Source organism: Odontesthes bonariensis, chromosome 8, assembly GCF_027942865.1.
Source record: "Odontesthes bonariensis isolate fOdoBon6 chromosome 8, fOdoBon6.hap1, whole genome shotgun sequence".
In the NCBI taxonomy this organism is placed as follows: domain Eukaryota; kingdom Metazoa; phylum Chordata; class Actinopteri; order Atheriniformes; family Atherinopsidae; genus Odontesthes; species Odontesthes bonariensis.
In genome coordinates this window covers 37045927-37061695 of record NC_134513.1, presented here as the reverse complement: position 1 = coordinate 37061695, position 15769 = coordinate 37045927, and positions in this window count along the sequence as shown.

Genomic DNA, 15769 nt, shown 5'->3' with positions numbered 1-15769 from the left:
ACACACACTAACAGAATAACACACACTGTAACACACACTAACATAATAACACACTGTAACACACACTAACAGAATAACACACACTCTAACACACACTAACAGAATAACACACTGTAACACAATAACTGTAACACACACTAACAGAATAACACACTGTAACACACACTAACAGAATAACACACACTGTAACACTAACATAATAACACACACTGTAACACACACTAACAGAATAACACACACTGTAACACACACTAACATAATAACACACTGTAACACACACTAACAGAATAACACACACTGTAACACTAACATAATAACACACACTGTAACACACACTAACAGAATAACACACTGTAATACACTAACTGTAACACACACTAAAAGAATAACACACACTGTAACACACACTAACAGAATAACACATTAATTGTAACACACACTAACATAATAACACACTGTAACACACACTAACAGAATAACACTGTAAAACACACTAACAGAATAACACACTAACTGTAACACACACTAACAGAATAACACACACTGTAACACACACTAACATAATAACACACTGTAACACACACTAACAGAATAACACACACTGTAACAAAACTAACAAATAACACACACTGTAACACACACTAACAGAATAACACACACTGTAAAACAAACTAACAGAATAACACACACTGTAACACACACTAACAGAATAACACACACTGTAACATACACTAACAGAATAACACACACTGTAACACAAACTAACAAATAACACACACTGTAACACACTAACAGAATAACACACACTGTAACACATATTAACAGAATAATACACTGTAACACACTATCTGTAACACACACTAACAGAATAACACACACTGTAACACACACTAACAGAATAGCACACTGTAACACTAACTGTAACACACACTAACAGAATAACACACACTGTAACATACACTAACATAATAACACACAGTAAAACACACTAACAGAATAACACACTGTAACACACTAACTGTAACACACACTAACAGAATAACACACACTGTAACACACTAACTGTAACACACACTAACAGAATAACACACACTGTAACACACACTAACATAATAACACACTGTAACACACACTAACAGAATAACACACACTGTAACACACACTAACAGAATAACACACACTGTAACACAAACTAACATAATAACACACTGTAACACACACTAACAGAATAACACACACTGTAACACACACTAACATAATAACACACTGTAACACACACTAAAAGAATAACACACACTGTAACACTAACATAATAACACACACTGTAACACACACTAACATAATAACACACTGTAACACACACTAACAGAATAACAAACACTGTAACACAAACTAACAGAATAACACACACTGTAACACACACTAACAGAATAACAAACTGTAACACACACTAACAGAATAACACACTGTAACACACTAACTGTAACACACACTGTAACACACTAACTGTAACACACACTAACAGAATAACACTGTAAAACACACTAACAGAATAACACACTAACTGTAACACACACTAACAGAATAACACACACTGTAACACACACTAACATAATAACACACTGTAACACACACTAACAGAATAACACACACTGTAACACAAACTAACAAATAACACACACTGTAACACACACTAACAGAATAACACACACTGTAAAACAAACTAACAGAATAACACACACTGTAACACACACTAACAGAATAATACACTGTAACACACTAACTGTAACACACACTAACAGAATAACACACTGTAACACTAACTGTAACACACACTAACAGAATAACACACACTGTAACACACACACTAACAGAATAACACACACTGTAACATACACTAACATAATAACACACAGTAAAACACACTAACAGAATAACACACTGTAACACACTAACTGTAACACACACTAACAGAATAACACACACTGTAACACACTAACTGTAACACACACTAACAGAATAACACACACTGTAACACACACTAACATAATAACACACTGTAACACACACTAACAGAATAACACACACTGTAACACACACTAACAGAATAACACACACTGTAACACAAACTAACATAATAACACACTGTAACACACACTAACAGAATAACACACTGTAACACACACTAACAGAATAACACACACTGTAACACACACTAACATAATAACACACTGTAACACACACTAACAGAATAACAAACACTGTAACACAAACTAACAGAATAACACACACTGTAACACACACTAACAGAATAACAAACTGTAACACACACTAACAGAATAACACACTGTAACACACTAACTGTAACACACACTAACAGAATAACACACACTGTAACACACTAACTGTAACACACACTAACAGAATAACACACACTGTAACACACACTAACATAATAACACACTGTAACACACACTAACAGAATAACACACACTGTAACACACACTAACAGAATAACACACACTGTAACACAAACTAACATAATAACACACTGTAACACACACTAACAGAATAACACACACTGTAACACACACTAACATAATAACACACTGTAACACACACTAACAGAATAACACACACTGTAACACTAACATAATAACACACACTGTAACACACACTAACATAATAACACACTGTAACACACACTAACAGAATAACAAACACTGTAACACAAACTAACAGAATAACAAACTGTAACACACACTAACAGAATAACACACTGTAACACACTAACTGTAACACACACTGTAACACACTAACTGTAACACACACTAACAGAATAACACTGTAAAACACACTAACAGAATAACACACTAACTGTAACACACACTAACAGAATAACACACACTGTAACACACACTAACATAATAACACACTGTAACACACACTAACAGAATAACACACACTGTAACACAAACTAACAAATAACACACACTGTAACACACACTAACAGAATAACACACACTGTAAAACAAACTAACAGAATAACACACACTGTAACACACACTAACAGAATAATACACTGTAACACACTAACTGTAACACACACTAACAGAATAACACACTGTAACACTAACTGTAACACACACTAACAGAATAACACACACTGTAACACACACACTAACAGAATAACACACACTGTAACATACACTAACATAATAACACACAGTAAAACACACTAACAGAATAACACACTGTAACACACTAACTGTAACACACACTAACAGAATAACACACACTGTAACACACTAACTGTAACACACACTAACAGAATAACACACACTGTAACACACACTAACATAATAACACACTGTAACACACACTAACAGAATAACACACACTGTAACACACACTAACAGAATAACACACACTGTAACACAAACTAACATAATAACACACTGTAACACACACTAACAGAATAACACACTGTAACACACACTAACAGAATAACACACACTGTAACACACACTAACATAATAACACACTGTAACACACACTAACAGAATAACAAACACTGTAACACAAACTAACAGAATAACACACACTGTAACACACACTAACAGAATAACAAACTGTAACACACACTAACAGAATAACACACTGTAACACACTAACTGTAACACACACTAACAGAATAACACTGTAAAACACACTAACAGAATAACACACTAACTGTAACACACACTAACAGAATAACACACACTGTAACACACACTAACATAATAACACACTGTAACACACACTAACAGAATAACACACACTGTAACACAAACTAACAAATAACACACACTGTAACACACACTAACAGAATAACACACACTGTAAAACAAACTAACAGAATAACACACACTGTAACACACACTAACAGAATAATACACTGTAACACACTAACTGTAACACACACTAACAGAATAACACACTGTAACACTAACTGTAACACACACTAACAGAATAACACACACTAACAGAATAACACACACTGTAACATACACTAACATAATAACACACAGTAAAACACACTAACAGAATAACACACTGTAACACACTAACTGTAACACACACTAACAGAATAACACACACTGTAACACACACTAACATAATAACACACTGTAACACACACTAACAGAATAACACACACTCTAACACACACTAACAGAATAACACACTGTAACACAATAACTGTAACACACACTAACAGAATAACACACACTGTAACACACTAACTGTAACAAACACTAACAGAATAACACACACTGTAACACACACTAACATAATAACACACTGTAACACACACTAACAGAATAACACACACTAACAGAATAACACACACTGTAACACACACTAACAGAATAACACACTGTAACACACACTAACAGAATAACACACTGTAACACACTAACTGTAACACAAACTAACAGAATAACACACACTAACAGAATAACACACTGTAACACACACTAACAGAATAACACACTGTAACACACTAACTGTAACACAAACTAACAGAATAACACACACTAACAGAATAACACACACTGTAACACACACTAACAGAATAACACACTGTAACACAGTAACTGTAACACATACTAAAAGAATAACACACTGTAACACACACTAACAGAATAACACACACTAACAGAATAACACACTGTAACACACTAACTGTAACACAAACTAACAGAATAACACACACTAACAGAATAACACACTGTAACACACTAACTGTAACACAAACTAACAGAATAACACACACTGTAACATACACTAACATAATAACACACAGTAAAACACACTAACAGAATAACACACTGTAACACACTAACTGTAACACACACTAACAGAATAACACACACTGTAACACACTAACTGTAACACACACTAACAGAATAACACACACTGTAACACACACTAACATAATAACACACTGTAACACACACTAACAGAATAACACACACTGTAACACACACTAACAGAATAACACACACTGTAACACAAACTAACATAATAACACACTGTAACACACACTAACAGAATAACACACACTGTAACACACACTAACATAATAACACACTGTAACACACACTAACAGAATAACACACACTGTAACACTAACATAATAACACACACTGTAACACACACTAACATAATAACACACTGTAACACACACTAACAGAATAACAAACACTGTAACACAAACTAACAGAATAACACACACTGTAACACACACTAACAGAATAACAAACTGTAACACACACTAACAGAATAACACACTGTAACACACTAACTGTAACACACACTGTAACACACTAACTGTAACACACACTAACAGAATAACACTGTAAAACACACTAACAGAATAACACACTAACTGTAACACACACTAACAGAATAACACACACTGTAACACACACTAACATAATAACACACTGTAACACACACTAACAGAATAACACACACTGTAACACAAACTAACAAATAACACACACTGTAACACACACTAACAGAATAACACACACTGTAAAACAAACTAACAGAATAACACACACTGTAACACACACTAACAGAATAATACACTGTAACACACTAACTGTAACACACACTAACAGAATAACACACTGTAACACTAACTGTAACACACACTAACAGAATAACACACACTGTAACACACACACTAACAGAATAACACACACTGTAACATACACTAACATAATAACACACAGTAAAACACACTAACAGAATAACACACTGTAACACACTAACTGTAACACACACTAACAGAATAACACACACTGTAACACACACTAACATAATAACACACTGTAACACACACTAACAGAATAACACACACTGTAACACACACTAACAGAATAACACACACTGTAACACAAACTAACATAATAACACACTGTAACACACACTAACAGAATAACACACTGTAACACACACTAACAGAATAACACACACTGTAACACACACTAACATAATAACACACTGTAACACACACTAACAGAATAACAAACACTGTAACACAAACTAACAGAATAACACACACTGTAACACACACTAACAGAATAACAAACTGTAACACACACTAACAGAATAACACACTGTAACACACTAACTGTAACACACACTAACAGAATAACACACACTGTAACACACTAACTGTAACACACACTAACAGAATAACACACACTGTAACACACACTAACATAATAACACACTGTAACACACACTAACAGAATAACACACACTGTAACACACACTAACAGAATAACACACACTGTAACACAAACTAACATAATAACACACTGTAACACACACTAACAGAATAACACACACTGTAACACACACTAACATAATAACACACTGTAACACACACTAACAGAATAACACACACTGTAACACTAACATAATAACACACACTGTAACACACACTAACATAATAACACACTGTAACACACACTAACAGAATAACAAACACTGTAACACAAACTAACAGAATAACACACACTGTAACACACACTAACAGAATAACAAACTGTAACACACACTAACAGAATAACACACTGTAACACACTAACTGTAACACACACTGTAACACACTAACTGTAACACACACTAACAGAATAACACTGTAAAACACACTAACAGAATAACACACTAACTGTAACACACACTAACAGAATAACACACACTGTAACACACACTAACATAATAACACACTGTAACACACACTAACAGAATAACACACACTGTAACACAAACTAACAAATAACACACACTGTAACACACACTAACAGAATAACACACACTGTAAAACAAACTAACAGAATAACACACACTGTAACACACACTAACAGAATAATACACTGTAACACACTAACTGTAACACACACTAACAGAATAACACACTGTAACACTAACTGTAACACACACTAACAGAATAACACACACTGTAACACACACACTAACAGAATAACACACACTGTAACATACACTAACATAATAACACACAGTAAAACACACTAACAGAATAACACACTGTAACACACTAACTGTAACACACACTAACAGAATAACACACACTGTAACACACTAACTGTAACACACACTAACAGAATAACACACACTGTAACACACACTAACATAATAACACACTGTAACACACACTAACAGAATAACACACACTGTAACACACACTAACAGAATAACACACACTGTAACACAAACTAACATAATAACACACTGTAACACACACTAACAGAATAACACACTGTAACACACACTAACAGAATAACACACACTGTAACACACACTAACATAATAACACACTGTAACACACACTAACAGAATAACAAACACTGTAACACAAACTAACAGAATAACACACACTGTAACACACACTAACAGAATAACAAACTGTAACACACACTAACAGAATAACACACTGTAACACACTAACTGTAACACACACTAACAGAATAACACTGTAAAACACACTAACAGAATAACACACTAACTGTAACACACACTAACAGAATAACACACACTGTAACACACACTAACATAATAACACACTGTAACACACACTAACAGAATAACACACACTGTAACACAAACTAACAAATAACACACACTGTAACACACACTAACAGAATAACACACACTGTAAAACAAACTAACAGAATAACACACACTGTAACACACACTAACAGAATAATACACTGTAACACACTAACTGTAACACACACTAACAGAATAACACACTGTAACACTAACTGTAACACACACTAACAGAATAACACACACTAACAGAATAACACACACTGTAACACACACTAACAGAATAACACACTGTAACACACTAACTGTAACACACACTAACAGAATAACACACACTGTAACACACACTAACATAATAACACACTGTAACACACACTAACAGAATAACACACACTCTAACACACACTAACAGAATAACACACTGTAACACAATAACTGTAACACACACTAACAGAATAACACACACTGTAACACACTAACTGTAACAAACACTAACAGAATAACACACACTGTAACACACACTAACATAATAACACACTGTAACACACACTAACAGAATAACACACACTAACAGAATAACACACACTGTAACACACACTAACAGAATAACACACTGTAACACACACTAACAGAATAACACACTGTAACACACTAACTGTAACACAAACTAACAGAATAACACACACTAACAGAATAACACACTGTAACACACACTAACAGAATAACACACTGTAACACACTAACTGTAACACAAACTAACAGAATAACACACACTAACAGAATAACACACACTGTAACACACACTAACAGAATAACACACTGTAACACAGTAACTGTAACACATACTAAAAGAATAACACACTGTAACACACACTAACAGAATAACACACACTAACAGAATAACACACTGTAACACACTAACTGTAACACAAACTAACAGAATAACACACACTAACAGAATAACACACTGTAACACACTAACTGTAACACAAACTAACAGAATAACACACTGTAACACACTAACTGTAACACACACTAACAGAATAACACACTGTAACACACTGTAACACACACTAACAGAATAACACACTGTAACACACACTGTAACACACTAACAAAATAAGACACTGTAACACACTAACAGAATAAAACACACTGTAATATAAACTAACAGAATAACACATACTGTAACACACACTACCACACACTAACAGAATAACACACTGAAATACACACTAAGAGAATAAAACACACTAACAAACACTAACAGAATGACACACTGTAACACACACTAACAGAATAACACACACTGTAAGACACACTAACAGAATAACAAACTGTAACACACACTAAGAGAATAACACACTGTAACACACACTTACAGAATAACACTGTAACACACAGAATAACACACTGTAACACACACTAACATAATAACACACACTGTAACACACACAGTAACACACACTGTAACACACACTAACAGAATAACACACTGTAACACACTGTAACACACACTAACAGAATAACACACTGTAACACACACTGTAACACACTAATAAAATAACACACTGTAACACACTAACAGAATAACACACACTGTAACACAAACTAACAGAATAACACATACTGTAACACACACTACCACACACTAACAGAATAACACACTGTAATACACACTAAGAGAATAACACACACTAACAAACACTAACAGAATGACACACTGTAACACACACTAAGAGAATAACACACTGTAACACACACTGTAACACACACTAACAGAATAACACACACTGTAACACACACTAAGAGAACAACACTGTAACACACACTAACAGAATAACACACTGTAACACACACTGTAACACACACTAACAGAATAACACTGTAACACACAGAATAACACACTGTAACACACACTAAGAGAATAACACATTGTAACACACACTAACAGAATAACACTGTAACACACAGAATAACTCACTGTAACACACACTAACAGAATAACACACACTGTAACACACACAGTAACACACACTGTAACACACACTAACAGAATAACACACTGTAACACACAAAGTAACACACACTGTAACACCCACTAACAGAATAACACACTGTAACACACACTAAGAGAATAACACTGTAACACACACTAACAGAATAACACACTGTAACACACAAAGTAACACACACTGTAACACACACTAACAGAATAACACACTGTAACACACACTAAGAGAATAACACTGTAACACACACTAACACAGAGAATAACACACTTTAACACACACTAAGAGAATAACACACTGTAACACACACTAAGAGAACAACACTGTAACACACACTAAGAGAATAACACACTGTAACACACACTAAGAGAAAAATACTGTAACACACAGAATAACACACTGTAACACACAATAAAAGAATAATACACATTGTAACACACACTGTAACACACACTAACAGAATACACACTGTAACACACACTAACAGAATAACACACACTGTAACACACACTGTAACACACACAGCAACACACACTAACAGAATAACACACACTAAGAGAATAACACACACTGTAACACACACTAAAATAATAACACACTGTAACACACACTAAGAGAATAACACACACTAACAGAATAACACACACGGTAACACACACAGTAACACACACTAAAAGAATAACACACTGTAACACACACTAACAGAATAACACACACTGTAACACACACACTAACACACACTGTAACACACACTGTAACACACACTAAGAGAATAACACACTGTAACACACACTAACAGAATAACACTGTAACACACACTGTAACACACACTAACAGAATAACACACAATAAGAGAACAACACACACTGTAACACACACTAAGAGAATAACACACACTGTAACACACACTAAGAGAATAACACACACTGTAACACACACTAAGAGAATAACACACACTGTAACACACACTAACAGAATAACACACACTGTAACACACACTAACAGAATAACACACACTGTAACACACACTAACAGAATAACACACACTAAGAGAATAACACACACTGTAACACATACTAACAGAATAACACACACTGTAACACACACTAACAGAATAACACACACTGTAACACACACTAACAGAATAACACACACTGTAACACACACTAAGAGAATAACACTGTAACACACACTAACAGAATAACATTTGTAAACCATCAGCAGGCTTTTAAAATCTTATTTTAAAATTTATTCATGTAAAATAATAAACAGAATATTTATGAGAGGAAGTTCAGATTGTTGGAATTACAGAGGATTTCTCAGAAAGAGCTTCTGTTCCCGTGAAAGATACAGAAACGGATGGATTAACTTTTTTCTGCTACCGAACCAGCACTGCGCGCACACAGGAAGTGACATCACTCAGAGGTTGTGTGTGGGTGTCACCAGCAGGGGGTGGAGTTACCTCATTGATCATTTTATAGATTTGAATGTGACAGATAAACAGGTTTTACTGAACCAGCTGACCTGAGTCCTTGGATCTAAGAGCTCTGCTGGGTTTATATTCTCTGAACATATCACAGATGTATTTTGGGCCTAAACCGTTCTGGGATTTGTAAACCATAAGCAGGCTTTTAAAATCTATTCTGTGACTGACTGGAAGCCAGTGTAAAGATTTCAAAACTGGTGTGATGTGTTCAGATCTCTTAGTCCGGGTTAAAACTCTAGCAGCAGCGTTCTGGATGAGCTGCAGATGTTTAATGCTCTTTTTGGGAAGTCCAGTTAAAAGAGCATTCCAGTAATCGAGTCTACAGGAGATGAATGCATGGATGAGTTTCTCCTGGTCTTTTTGGGAGAGGAAACCTTTAATTCTGTTGATGTTTCTGAGGTGGTAAAAAGCTGCCTTGGTGACAGCTTTGATGTGGCTGCTGAAAGTCAGATCTGAGTCTATCAACACTCCGAGGTTACCAACTTGGTCATTGTAAGGTCCAGAGTCTCAAGATATTTACCAACGCTGACCCTCTTCTCTTTGCTACCAAACAGAATGATCTCAGTTTTGTCTTCATTTAATTGTAGAAAATTCTCTCTCATCCAGGTGTTTACTTCCTCCAGACACTGACACAGTACGTCTGCTGGGCTGCAGTCGTCCGGTGACAGAGACACATAAAGTTGTGTATCGTCTGCATAACTGTGATAATTGATGTTAAAATTCTGCAATATCTGACCCAAAGGGAGCATATACAAGTTAAACCGAAGAGGTCCAAGAATTGACCCCTGGGGGACTCCACAAGTCATGGCCACTCGCTCAGATTCATAGCTGCCAATTGTAACAAAATAACTCCGGCCTTCTAAGTAGGACCTGAACCAGTTAAGGACCGCTCCAGAAAGTCCAACCCAGTTTTCCAGCCTGTGGAACAGGATTCTGTGATCTACAGTATCAAATGCAGCGCTGAGGTCAAACAGAACCAGGACTGAAACATTACCAGAATCAGTATTCAACCTGATGTCGTTTAACACTTTGACCAGAGCTGTTTCAGTGCTGTGATGACGTCTGAAGCCTGATTGAAAGTTATCAAGACTTCCACTTTCATTCAGAAAGTCGTTGAGCTGGTTAAATACAACTTTCTCAATAATCTTGGATATAAAAGAGAGGTTAGAGACAGGTCTGTAGTTGTTCATCATAGAGGCATCTAGAGTTCTCTTCTTTAGGAGTGGCTTAATGGCAGCTGTCTTTAGTGACTTGGGAAAAATAACTGATGCCAGTGAGCTGTTAACTATTTGTAGGAGATCACTTTCAGTAACACACACTAACACACACAGTAACAGAATAACACACACAGTAACACACACTAACAGAATAACACACACAGTAACACACACTGTAACACACACAGTAACACACACTGTAACACACAGAATAACACACACAGTAACACACACTGTAACACACACTAACATAATAACACACACTGTAACACACACTAACAGAATAACACACACAGTAACACACACAGTAACACACACTAACATAATAACACACACTGTAACACACACTAACAGAATAACACACACAGTAACACACACAGTAACACACAGAATAACACACACAGTAACACACACTGTAACACACACTAACAGAATAACACACACAGTAACACACAGTAACAGAATAACACACACAGTAACACACACTAACATAATAACAAACACTGTAACACACACTAACAGAATAACACACACAGTAACACACACTGTAACACACAGAATAACACACACAGTAACACACACTGTAACACACACTAACAGAATAACACACACAGTAACACACACTGTAACACACAGAATAACACACACAGTAACACACACTGTAACACACACTAACAGAATAACACACACAGTAACACACAGAATAACACACACAGTAACACACACTGTAACACACAGAATAACACACACAGTAACACACACTGTAACACACACTAACATAATAACACACACAGTAACACACACTAACATAATAACACACACTGTAACACACAGTAACAGAATAACACACACAGTAACACACACTAACATAATAACAAACACTGTAACACACACTAACAGAATAACACACACAGTAACACACACTGTAACACACAGAATAACACACACAGTAACACACACTGTAACACACACTAACAGAATAACACACACAGTAACACACACTGTAACACACAGAATAACACACACAGTAACACACACTGTAACACACACTAACAGAATAACACACACAGTAACACACAGAATAACACACACAGTAACACACACTGTAACACACAGAATAACACACACAGTAACACACACTGTAACACACACTAACATAATAACACACACAGTAACACACACTAACATAATAACACACACTGTAACACACACTAACAGAATAACACACACAGTAACACACACAGTAACACACAGAATAACACACACAGTAACACACACTGTAACACACACTAACAGAATAACACACACAGTAACACACACAGTAACACACAGTAACAGAATAACACACGCAGTAACACACACTAACATAATAACACACACAGTAACACACAGTAACAGAATAACACACACTGTAACACACACTAACAGAATAACACACACAGTAACACACACTGTAACACACACTAACAGAATAACACACACAGTAACACACACAGTAACACACAGTAACAGAATAACACACACAGTAACACACACTAACATAATAACACACACTGTAACACACACTAACAGAATAACACACACAGTAACACACACTGTAACACACAGAATAACACACACAGTAACACACACTGTAACACACACTAACAGAATAACACACACAGTAACACACACAGTAACACACAGTAACAGAATAACACACACAGTAACACACACTAACAGAATAACACACACAGTAACACACACTGTAACACACAGAATAACACACACAGTAACACACACTGTAACACACACTAACATAATAACACACACAGTAACACACACTAACATAATAACACACACTGTAACACACACTAACAGAATAACACACACAGTAACACACACAGTAACACACAGAATAACACACACAGTAACACACACTGTAACACACACTAACAGAATAACACACACAGTAACACACACAGTAACACACAGTAACAGAATAACACACGCAGTAACACACACTAACATAATAACACACACAGTAACACACACTAACAGAATAACACACACAGTAACACACACAGTAACACATAGTAACAGAATAACACACACAGTAACACACACTAACAGAATAACACACACAGTAACACACACTGTAACACACAGAATAACACACACAGTAACACACACTGTAACACACACTAACATAATAACACACACAGTAACACACACTAACATAATAACACACACTGTAACACACACTAACAGAATAACACACACAGTAACACACACAGTAACACACAGAATAACACACACAGTAACACACACTGTAACACACACTAACAGAATAACACACACAGTAACACACACAGTAACACACAGTAACAGAATAACACACGCAGTAACACACACTAACATAATAACACACACAGTAACACACACTAACAGAATAACACACACAGTAACACACACTGTAACACACACTAACAGAATAACACACACAGTAACACACGCAGTAACACACACTAACATAATAACACACACAGTAACACACACTAACAGAATAACACACACAGTAACACACACTGTAACACACACTAACAGAATAACACACACAGTAACACACAGTAACAGAATAACACACACAGTAACACACACTAACATAATAACACACACTGTAACACACACTAACAGAATAACACACACAGTAACACACACTGTAACACACACTAACAGAATAACACACACAGTAACACACACAGTAACACACAGTAACAGAATAACACACACAGTAACACACACTGTAACACACACTAACAGAATAACACACACAGTAACACACACTGTAACACACACTAACATAATAACACACACAGTAACACACACTAACATAATAACACACACTGTAACACACACTAACAGAATAACACACACAGTAACACACACAGTAACACACAGTAACAGAATAACACACACAGTAACACACACTGTAACACACACTAACAGAATAACACACACAGTAACACACACTGTAACACACAGAATAACACACACAGTAACACACACTGTAACACACACTAACAGAATAACACACACAGTAACACACACAGTAACACACACAGTAACACACACTAACAGAATAACACACACAGTAACACACACAGTAACACACACTGTAACACACAGAATAACACACACAGTAACACACACTGTAACACACACTAACATAATAACACACACAGTAACACACACAGTAACACACACAGTAACACACAGAATAACACACACAGTAACACACACTGTAACACACACTAACAGAATAACACACACAGTAACACACACAGTAACACACACTAACATAATAACACACACAGTAACACACAGTAACAGAATAACACACACAGTAACACACACTGTAACACACAGAATAACACACACAGTAA